Source organism: Chiloscyllium punctatum, chromosome 4 (genome assembly GCF_047496795.1).
Source record: "Chiloscyllium punctatum isolate Juve2018m chromosome 4, sChiPun1.3, whole genome shotgun sequence".
Lineage (NCBI taxonomy): Eukaryota > Metazoa > Chordata > Chondrichthyes > Orectolobiformes > Hemiscylliidae > Chiloscyllium > Chiloscyllium punctatum.
Genome location: NC_092742.1, coordinates 140,926,135 through 140,938,604, shown reverse-complemented (window position 1 = coordinate 140,938,604; position 12,470 = coordinate 140,926,135).

The following is a 12,470-nucleotide window of genomic DNA, read 5'->3' as shown; positions in this document are numbered from 1 at the left end:
CTTACAGAAGGAGATCAAATCATATCGTCAAGTCCACCTTGAACTGGAAACAAATTAATAAATTATATGCCCACTTTTCTTCTTCTTGTAAAACATTTTCAAAAAATGTTCTTAGAGCATCGTGGATCTTCTAGCTGCCCCTGGGAATGCATGCAGTTAAATATTTAATATAGTCTTTTTGCAGTTGATGTTATAGTTTATTAATTTAACATAATTATTTCTATTTTGTTTTATAAACATTCAAAAACAAACAAAACAGCAAAAAAAACTCATGATTTTCATTCAAATGAACTTTTTAAAAAAAAGTTGTTTAAGGGTGGTTTACAAAGAAAACGAAAAGTCTATTTTTGTTTTAAAATGTTTCTTTTATTATACTGCAGAAGGTTTTTTGTTTTGTAAAATTAAATAATTAAAATAAGGAGGTGTACTTTCATTCTGGAGAATCATACACTTTTTCAGCTCTGGAGAAGACTATTTTCTTCTTGGATTTTATTGAAGAGGAATATTTTTATTAACTTAATTACTTTAATGGTTTATTTTGTTTAGTTTTTCTAAGTTTGATACGTGTATGTATGTATTTTTCAATTTTAACATTGTCTGTAGGTAATGAAAGGCAACAGAAGGTGTCGTTAAAAAGTTCTGCTTTTAGGCATAATATTATTAAGGTCTCATAAAGCACAGAGAGGACGGCTGGAAGATTTGGAAAAAAAAATTACCCAGCATATCAGTCATATAGATGTGTGGTTCTCAGGAAAGATAAGAAAGTAGTTCAAAATTCTCTGGTGGCTATTCCTCTACAAAAATGCTTTTCAGCTTTTAGAACAGCTGAAGGGGATTGTCTCTCTGAGGAAAATGGAAGAGCAGTCAATTATTGGACAATAGGAATGATTCTTAGGTTCAGCAGCTTTTGAGGAGATTTAGTAGAATTATTGCTTCAGTGAACTTTTCTATCAGGGGCGCTAACACAAGATTCTGTGGCAGTGACCGTTAATTCAGGATGATTTGTTTATTTTCCGGTGCTAAGATTAAGAACGTCGTGAAACCTTTCAAGCACGTTGTTCAAGGTGAGATTGAGTAGAGAAACATTACTGTAGATATTGGCAGGAATGATATTTTTAGGGAAAGGTTAAAGCAGTACAGAGTGAACTTAAGAGGTGAGGTAGAGTATTAATAATAAAATCTTTAAAGCAATACTTTCTGGCTTACTCCAATGCCAAACCCAACTGGGAAGGAACAAAAGGTTAACAGAGAAAAACAAATGGCTGAAGAGCTACTGTGTTATTGAGGGATTTCGATTTTTGGGAAATTAGAATCTATTTTAGAATAGAAATGACCTGTTCAGAAGGATTGGTCTAATCTAAACTGGAAAGCAACCAATATCTTAGCAGGGAGATTTGCTCCTTCAATGTAGGGAGACTTTATGTTAATAGAGTTGACAAGGGGGATATTCCAAGTAGAATTACAAATGGTAGGATGGATGGAGAAGTTTATGAATGTGAGGAGTGCACAGCAATTAGAAAAGAAAAACGAGAGTGTCAAAAGTATATAGTAATTGTGAAGCAGAAAATTGCATTTATTTCAAGTGAGGGGACTTACAGGGGAGGCTGATGAACTCGGGGCATGTTTAAGAACATGGGATCGGGACACCATATGTATTACAGTAAATTGGTCAATCAACATTTTGGGCAAAAGCCCTTGATCAGGAATGGGCTGATGAGGGGCTTTTGCTTGAAACGTCGATTTTCTTGCTCCTTGGATGCTACATGACCTGCTGTGCTTTTCCAGCACCACACTCTCGACTCTTACTTCCAGCATCTGCAGTCCTCACTTTCAGCTGGGAGACGTTCAAGACTAGCAATTCAATGTTCCAGGTGTTAAGTGTCAGAGAAAGGATGGAAACAGATATGCGGAGGGCAGGGAGGGGGCAGTCTGCAATTTTTGATTAAGGAATAAATTATTGCTGGAACTGGGAAAGATATTTCTGAAAAATTATCCAGTTAAAATATGCAGGTAGCATTAAAATAAGAAAATAAAGTTCACTTTGAACAGATAGCACTAAATGCTCTTTTGTGACAAACCATCCAATGAAAATATATTGGTCGAAATTAAAAGTAAGATAGGAAAGAACACATTTATTGTATTGCACCATATGCTCTCCAACAGTAAGAAATAAATTGAGAAACAAACATGTAGGGAGATCGTGGATATATTTAATCTAAATAAGGTTGTAATAATGTGGTTTTTAATTTTCTTAAAATTGATTGGAACTACCACAGCGTTAAAGGGTTGGATGGTGAAGAATTTGTCAAATATGTTCATGAAAACTTTCTTCATCAATATCCAGATGATTCTAACAGAGAAGGAGCAAAACGAGGCTTCTTTTGTGCATTAGGCAGGGCAAGTGACTGAAGTAAATGAGAGGGAAAGTTTTGGGCATTGCAATCATAATTCTATTAGTTTCATAATAGTTATGGAAAAGAATAAGCCTTTAATTAATGTTTTTTTTTATTGGAGTACCATACATTTTAATGGCATGGGACAAGGACTTATCAAGTTTGATTGGAGTAGACTGTCAGCAGGTAAAACAATGTCTGACAAGTGGGAGGCGTTCAACAGTGTGACGACGGGAGTTGAGAGTCATTATGTTCCTGTTAAAGTGAAGGGAAGATTAAGGAAAAATGGACAACTACAGTTATTGAGCTTTTATTCAAGAATCAAAGACAACCTTACTTTAGTTATAGACGACTTTATTCAATTGAATCTCTTAGTCAATAGAAAGAGTGTGGGGCATTATTTCGAGAGAAATCAGGAAAGCAAAAAGGCGATATGAGATAGAATGGACAGATAAGGTTAAGGTTAATCCAAAAATATTGTGCAACTACATTAACAGCAAGAAGGTAACCATAGAGAGTGTTAGGCCTCTCAAAGATCATGAAGGATATCGATGTTTTGAACGCAGGAGATGGGGGATAAAATAATTCCATTCCTGGTGCAACAGACAGCAACAAACACACACTATTGTCTGCACCTTACATTCATCCAGCTTGAACTCTATCTACTACCTGTCAGTCTATTGACCCATTTCATCAAGATCCTTTTGTATTCTTAGAAATAATTCTTCACTGTCCAATGTGCCACCAGTTTTGGTGTCAACCACAAACATACGAACCATGCCTTCAATATTCTCACGCAAATCATTTACATAAATGACAAACAAAGAAAACTCAGATCCAACCTCTGTGGAACACTGCTGGGCACAAGCCTTCAGTTCGAAAAGCAACCGCTCACCATTACTCTGTTTCCTGCTATTGCACCAATTGAAAGTGCTGGAGAGAAAGCCCACAGTTCAGGCAGTATCGGAGCGGAGAAAAATGGAATTAACTTTTTTTGATTCCAACACAACTTGTTCAAGATAGGTTCATATAAGACTCGATATGTTCACTCTGGTTCTCTGCCCAGATCTTGTGTCAGCTGTTGCTTTTCTCCTTCATTTTTCATTTGTATTTCAGACTTCCACTGTCTCTAATATTTTGCTTTTTCTTGATTGGTCTGGATGTTGGTTATATTTGGACAATATGCTCCATTCCTGTTCCTATCATTCGTGCCAGTAACACAAGTATTACACTGGAGTCTGTTTCTTCTTTAGTTCTGAAAATAAATGTGTGGATCTCACCAATATGATTTTGATTTGAAAGGCCTTTTAGAAACAGCTACACTTGATGAACAGTAGGAATAGTTTATTAATTATGTTATTGTCTGTGTGTTTTATGACGAGACTTGTCTCCTCAGTCTCTGAACATTTTCAATATGTTTCTATGAATAATTACAGTAAATATGGTTGTCATGCAGCCCAGCATTACTGTACCAGCTCAGTATAAGCTGTGTCTTCACTCTTACTCTGCTGCAACTCACTTTAACCCAACACATTTTATAATCTGTATCTGTTTTTTATTTGTGTATGTCCCGCCCCGATATAAACAATATTAACAACCTGTTAACCTGTGATTAAACAGTCTATATATAAACTATAATGATGTACATCACATTTGAAATTATCCTATTCCGTTCACATTGTCGTTCAGCATTCCATGTACCAAAGGTCGTCTGTTATGTTGCTCTGCACTGCATTTAATTCCATTTGTCAGAACCAGTGATGGCTGAATACTAGTGACTGGGAGATATTGCTGCACTCCCCTCAGGTCTCCTCAGCCACTGGCCGCAGCCCTTTCTGTCTCATAGCCATTATCATATTCATTCCATTCCTTACTCATTAATTCATGACTTTTAATAAACAAGGTTATTGTACATTGTTATGGGCCAGGACCGACCACTCAAAACATTCTTAAGCACATAGCCCAGTCTTTAATGTTGCCATTTGTTGAAGGTAAGTGTATAGTGGATATTCCCAGAAAGAATTAGTTGGTCTGACTGCCGACTTTTAAACAAACAGAATGTATTTGTAAAAATAAGGAATGAAACACAACGAACCGAAAATACCGTACCTGAATAATTCATCCTATCCAAAACTGACAGGCTACCTCGAATTAAGGATGCTGATCCAAATTACTTGCAACAATCCCAATAAACAAACCCACGGGAACAAAGAGTAAACATTACACAAAAAGCTTATAGTTTACGAAGTCAGAGGACTGAAGGAGGGGGAGACCATCCAATTTCAACAGTGAACCTGACTCAACTATCCCTCGAACTGAACTGACCTGTGCAGCAGGAGAGATGGCCACATCCCCTTGATTACACCAGTTTTAAAAAAGGCTTGACAGCCTTCTTCCCGAGGCATTATCTGTTAGGTAAAAAAAAAACAAAGGACCCTAATGAAGCATTCAAAATTGAGACATGTTGGAAAATTGGGCCATTTAGAACCTCTCTGAAAAAAATTCAAGGACAACATAACCTTGTAAAGGTACCACCTGTGTGACAACTACTCCAATAAAAAACAGAATCTTCAATATCCAAGATGGCTTCAGTTTTCAAAACTCCAAAAAATGGTAGTTTGTACTCTACAATGAGCATGTACATTCGTTTACTATAAATATGCAAACATGCACAATTACGTCCTGATTCAGTGTGTGGTACTTCCATCACTGAGTGCCTCCATTTTTCACTCAAGTCTCAACAATGCGTTGGTAATCATGTTTTCAAGACTTGCCATGTGCACAATTTTCAAATTGAATGGCTGTATCCTCACTCTATATCCGTTGTATTTGATAAGGTCCACAAAGCTTATTTTTCAAGGTTCACCTATCACTGAAATTAACAGGAATACCTTATCCTCGATCGCAAAATTGCATTGTTTTATTTCCTGTCCGCTTCCTGCTTTATTGCGTGCAGCAATACTTTTAAATGCTGTCCAGCCAACTCTCCAGCACTATTAATCGTTCCCTAAAGTTTGAGACCTAATCCAAATGTGTGGCCTTTGAATTCTGAATTACTATTTTCTCCTTAATCAATATTAATGGTCCTCTCACTTAATGTCCAAAAAATAATTCGAATTGATTGAATTTGCTCCGTTAATTTGGTGCATCCCTGATCACAAAACCCATCTGGATAATCCTGATCATAAGCCCTCACATGGCCTTTAATGTTTAATGTCACCTTTCTAGCGCTCCCCGCAATTTTGGATGGTATGCAGTCGATTTGAATTGCTCTATTCCTAAAACATCATAGTGAATATATTAAATGTGAAGTTTGAACCTTTACCTCACTGTATCTCTACTGGTAGTCTGTGTCTATTTTTTGAGAAAAGAGTAAATCCTTTGCAATTCTTTTAGCTGTGATACTGCATCTTGGGATGGCCTCTGGAAATCTATTCGATCCATAGATTATTGTTAACAAATACTGGTGCCCACCTTTTTGTTTGAGTTCGGGGACCTAGCCAATCAATCAAGAGTTTTGTAGAAGATTCTTCAAATGCAGGAATAGTTAAGAAAGGTGCAGGTTTTATTATCGCTTGTGTTCTTTCCAATTACATGATACGTATGACACGTCTGGCAAAATCCAACTACATTCTGTTGCAGTCCAGGCCAGAAAAAATGTGTCTGACTTTCAGCCTGTGTTTTCCTCACTCCTCAGTGACTTCTCGGTGGTAGCTCATGTACCATTCACATCACCTCTTTTCTGTATCCCATTGGCAATATGATTTGATGAACTTCTGCCCAATTATCATCTCCTTGAGTATGTGATAGTCTCCATTTCCTCATTTGGACATAAGTTTTAGGGTAATAACACTCAGGGATGCATTCAAAATTCCTAATGTAAATCCTTTTTAATAAAAATCCTTTAACCTTTTATCTTTCTGCTGTAACTCAATTAGTTGAAATGAACTAAAATATTTGCATGATGCCCTGTTTGCTCAATATGTTTTTCACAACTATGTGATGGAACAAAGTCTCGTTAAATGCCACTTCAGCTTCCTTATCTTTAGATTTTTGATATCTCCTGTTTCAATTGGTCACATTGGGGCTTCGTTACCCACACTCAGGAAACTTCCAGGATATAACTCCTGCAGTTCTTCAGTTGCCTGCGTCTCCACTGGCTTTTCAAACAGAGTTGGCAGCACACCTACCGGTGAATCAGCTGTATTTTTTGCAAGGATATATTGTCTTCCTGGAGCTGAATGTTTGTCCAATACTTCTACCACAATTTCTCCACACTTCTCTGGACATTCTATCCTCGCTTTACATCATTATGCACTTTTTGTCTCAAGGTGAATTCTCTTTAGCAGTACCTTTTCTGGAAATAATCCTTCTGGAGTATATCTCTCCTGCTCTTTCAGCATCACAGACTAAGAGGGTCCTGTGTCCCTTAATATTGCATCCTCTTTCCATGCTCTATGACTGTAAACTTTCCCTTTGCAGGTATATTTTCTAAGCAGATCTGCCACTTCCTCTTTAACAAACCTCTGATCAGTTTATACACTCTGATGCAGCTTTCTAGCTTCCACTGTGCTTTCTGTTACTACCCCAACAAAACTTCCAAGTTTATCCTGTTTTCCTGCATCTCTTTTTTTTTTCCTGAACCCTCCAATGCAGTGATTCATGTGACCTAATTTATTGCAATGAAAGCACCGACACTTTTTAACTTCTTTGTTTCCTTCAAGTGTTTACTTTTTAGCCTGTGTGAAATTATCCTTATGACCGTCTTCGAGATCTGCCTTTCCCTCCCAAGTGAGGATTTCTCTTTGCCCCAGTTTCTATCCCTCATGGACTGAAATTGATTCTAGAAGCCAAACCATGTTTTATGGATCAATTCATAATCATCAGCCACTTGAGCTGCCAGCCTTGCCATTTTAACTCTCTGCTCTTCCAAATGTGTTTGCACTATGTCAAGCAGTGAATCTTTGAACTCCTCCAAAGTAATTGTCTCTCTCAGAGCATTGTAAAGCTCTTTTCCAGCTATCAAAATTACTTTGTTTGATCCTTTCAAACTCAATATATGCTTGATCAGGATCCCTCTTTGTATTCCTGAAATGTTGTCTGTCGGATTCTGGCACAAGCTCATATGAACTTTCTTTCCCTCCTCATACACCCCAGAGCCCTCATCTGATAGTGTTGTGTTGCGAATACATGCCGAACTCAACCTACAAGTTTTGTTTGGATCAACAAAACCCACATGGTCACTGGCCACTGCAATTGTTTAGCCACTTTTTCAAATGAAATGGAAAAGGTTTCCATATCCTACTCATCAAATTTAAGCAAGGCGTGAATATACTTAAAACGTTTCTCACCATGGTTTTGCTCATCCTCACTCTGTTCTTCACTAAGCTCACCTTCAGCCTTCATTCTCATCCATTTAAGCTGACTTTCCATTCTAAGTGTCCATCTCTGAAGCACAAACCCTCTCTTTTTCTTTCTCTCCTGCTGAGGACATTCATTTTTTTGTCTTTCCTCTGCTAAACCTATTCATTCTCTTTCTTTCTCTTCTGATTTTAGTCGTAACTCTAACTGCTTCATTTCTGCTTTTAACTCAAGCTGCGTCATTTGCAATTGAAGTTTGCTTTTCTCTACAATTCCTGATGGAGTTTCCAGCAAATTGGAATGCTGGAATACTGCTGCAATTATCTCATCTTTCCTACGTTTGGAGGTAGCTTCAACGCAAGCTTGCCCACTAAATCCCGCAGCTTGGATTTATGTGCATTCTGTTAAAAACCCCAAGGTCACTTCATCTACCTTCAAACCATCCTTGGTTCCTGCAAAAGTCATTGCTATCTAAAGCTCTTTGTCCCCACCAAATCAACACACGGAATAGGAGACACTAATACTTGCCACTTGCTGCCGAAATCCCGCAAGTGTCCCCCATTCTGTTATGGAATAGGCACGAACCCACAGAACATTTTAAGCAACTGTTGTGGTTCTGTTCGCCGAGCTGGGAAATTGTGTTGCAGACATTTTGTCCCCTGTCTAGGAGACATCCTCAGTGCTTGGGAGCCTCCTGTGACGCGCTTCTGTAATCTTTTCTCTGGCATTTATAGTGGTTTGAATCTGCCGCTTCCGGTTGTCAGTTCCAGCTGTCTGCTGCAGTGGTCGTATATTGGGTCCATATCGATGTGCTTGTCGATTGAATCTGTGGATGAGTGCCATGCCTCTAGGAATTCCTTGGCTGTTCTCTGTTTGGCTTGTCCTATAATAGTAGTGTTGTCCCAGTCAAACTCATGTTGCTTGTCATCTGCGTGTGTGGCTACTAAGGATAGCTGGTCATGTCGTTTCGTGGCTAGTTAGTGTTCATGGACGCAGATCGTTAGCTGTCTTCCTGTTTGTCCTATGAAGTGTTTTGTGCAGTCCTTCCATGGGATTTTGTAGACTACGTTGGTTTTGCTCATGGTAGGTATCGGGTCCTTTGTCTTAGTGAGTTGTTGTCTGAGAGTGGCTGTTGGTTTGTGTGCTGTTATGAGTCCTAGTGGTTGCAATAGTCTGGCTGTCAGTTCAGAAATTTTCTTGCTGCATGTAGTGTGGCTAGTCCTTTGGGTTGTGGCATGTCCTTGTTCCATTTCTTTCCCTTAGGCCTCTGTTGATGAAATTGCGGCAGTATCCGTTTTTGGTGAATACATTGTAGAGGTGTTCTTCTTCCTCTTTTTGCAGTTCTGGTGTACTGCAGTGTGTTGTGGCCCTTTTGAACAGTGTCTTGATGCAACTTCTTTCGTGTGTGTTGGGGTGGTTACTTTCGTAGTTCAGGACTTGGTCTGTGTGTGTGGCTTTCCTGTGTACCTTTGTGGTAAATTCTCCATTCGGTGTTCTCTGTACCATGACGTCTAGAAATGGGAGTTGGTTGTCCTTTTCTTCCTCTCTAGTGAATCGGATTCCTGTGAGTATGATTCCATGAACACCAACTAGCCACGAAACGACATGACCAGCTATCCTTAGTAGCCACACGAAGATGACAAGCAACATGAGTTTGACTGGGACAGCACTACTATTATAGGACAAGCCGAACAGAGAACAGCCAAGGAATTCCTAGAGGCATGGCACTCATTCACTGATTCAATCAACAAGCACATCGACCTGGACACAATATACCGGCCACTGCAATGGACAGCTGGAACTGACAACTAGAAGCAGCAGATTCAAACCACTATAAATGCCAGAGAAAAGATCCCAGGAGGCTCCCAAGCACTGAGGATGTCACTGAGGGGACGAAACATCTGCAACACAATTTCCTAGCTCGGCAAACAGAACCACAACAACGATCACCCAAGCTACAAATCTTCACACAAACTTTGAATTTTAAGCAACTAACCCAAACAGTAACTTTGTTATTTCTTAAAAGTTAGTGTAGAGTGCATCTTCCTTGAGTGAACTAGCTGGTCAGACTGCCGAGTTTTTAACAAATAGCATTTATTTACCAAATTACCGAATGAAACACAAGAAACCAAAACTAGAATACCTGAATAACAAATCCTATATAAACTGGACAGGCTATCCAGACTTTCGGATCCTGTTCCAAAATTCTTGCAACAATCCCAATAAGCAAACCCCTTAGCATGAAGATTACGACTGACACAATGGCTTACAGGTTATAAGGTCAGAAGGACAGAAGGAGGAGGAGAGCGTCCAGTTCCAACAGTGACCCTGACTTAACTAACCCCAGAACTGGTCTGACCTGTCCAGTTAGAGAGTTGGCCACGTCATCTTGATTATACAAATTTCTTATTAAAGACTAGAAAGCCTTCTGGCTGAGGCACTACCTGTTAGAAAGCAACAAAAGGATCCCAGTGAAACTTTTAAAGTTCAGACATGTTGTAATCTTGGTTCATTTTGTCCCTCTTTATAAAAATAAAGACAACATAACCTTGGAAAAGGACCGGTTTTGTGACAACATGCCAGATATGGCTTTGGACTGAATTCAAGAAATGTAAGTCTTCCTGCTTTGAAGCCAATAAAGTGGATTCGAATGTTTGTGAGTTTAGATAAAACAACGCTGAATCGCATTGTGTGTTGAAGGTTCCACATTGTTTTGTTAGAGCAATGAGAAGAATGTCCAGACAGATCCACAAATCCTGTGTATGATCAGGGCAAATATTCCCACTGAGAATCTATTGGCTGGCGTCTGGTCTAGTTGAGGAGAGAACAGCACTTTAACTACATCTAGATTGCTTATTTTGTGGGTGGCTGTGTTGGGGGGGGGGGGCGGTGTTCAGGTGGTTACAGCATTGCAAACGGACAACACAGCAGAAACACCTAGCTTGTGATAAGGAAACATCCATCATTCTCCCTCATAACTAACTTTATGAGAGCAATTGGTGGTGGGAGATGTGTTCAATAGTCAGTGATGTCAACATTCAATCAAGTCCAGTTATTATTTGTACCATACTGAAAGGGGTTAACTGGATCTGTTTGTTCAGTGACTGTGATTGATGTCAGTCTCCATAGATCCTAATGATGTTGCTGGATGGTTTCCCTTTTCTATTAGTCAGGGGCTTCTCGCAATGATTTATCCCATTGTAGCAGCAGATGCATCATCTGCAACACTAACAGGAATCAGCAGTTTCAGAGACAGGGACAGGAGAGGTCAGAATCTGAGAGTAGACTGGAATGTTCCAACAATGGATCAGAACCTGAGAACAGTAGACTGGAATGTTCCAACAATGGTTCAGAATCTGAGAACAGTAGAGTGGAATGTTCCAACAATGGTTCAGAATCTGAGAACAGTAGACTGGAATGCTGCATCAATGGCTCAGAATCTGAGAACCCGAGGATGGAATGCTACAACAATGGACAGGAGTTTATCCTTGGGTCTTTTAATCGTTTCCTGGTATTGGAACATATTATTTTATCGGATATACGGTGTACTGCTGATTATTCAGGCTGGTTACTATCCCATGCTTGCTATTGTTGGTGTTCCTGGTAAGTCTCCCCATCTCTATCTATTTATTAATCCCATAAGCCATGGTGAAATTCAGTGCTATTTCTGTTAACTGTATTTGGCAAAGTTGGAAACTACTGCCTTCAGTTTCAAATGCATATCCATTCATTACCACAAATTTCAAAACCGCCTACACACACATCTGAGGACAAGACTGTTCACAATCCGGAAGTATCTATTTGCCCTGAATTGATTTATGTCTTCAAATTCTCTCCATCAACAAACAGACCCACTACCAGCTCCGTGGTATCCCCATTCCACAGCTTGACGTTTGTTCAGTTGCTCAATACCCCATTATACATGCCTTGGAAAATTTCAGACTTCATGGTTCCAGCTCTCTTCTAATCACTCTTTCCATTGCAATGTTTCCATCATGCCCTTGTTCTTGTCTCTGAAGTAAATTCATGTCAGGGACACTGTGTCAGAATAGTAATGTCGCTGGCCACATCATTCAGTGGTCCAGGTTGTACACTAAAGACATTGTTTTGAAATCCTATCTCAGATGATGAGAGAACTTAAACTCAAATGACAGGAATTGGAAATAAAAGTGAATTTCACTAATATAACCCAAATAGCATTTTGTTGATAAGTTAATCTATTTCACTGATGTCCTTTGGTAAAGAAATCTAACATTATTACCTGGTCTGGCTAAAGACGACATTAGGTCCACAACAATGTGCTTGACTCTATACTGCCTTAAGGAATGGCCTCACAGTAAAGGTCATTTAGTGAAGTCAACTGTGCCCTTAACAGCGATGAAGACAACCTATCCAATGACAACACTAAACGTTGGGGAAAAAAGAATGATGCGAGAGATCAGGAGAATGATGAAGTGCCAAAGAAAGCGAGCAGATTTAGCAGCCTCGGATCGAGAGAAACATAGAATTGACATTTCGAATCTAATGACCATCCATCAGAAGTGCACACAACTGGGGAAATAGTGTGAATGATGTTGGTGACAGGGATGTCTGTTGTAAATGGGAGAAGGTGGGAGTTGAACAGATAGAGAAAGAGAGAGATAGAGAGAAAGAAGCAAATTGAGGAATTGTTCATGACCAGCTGGAATGGAAATAAAAATCAAGATTAATCTTATT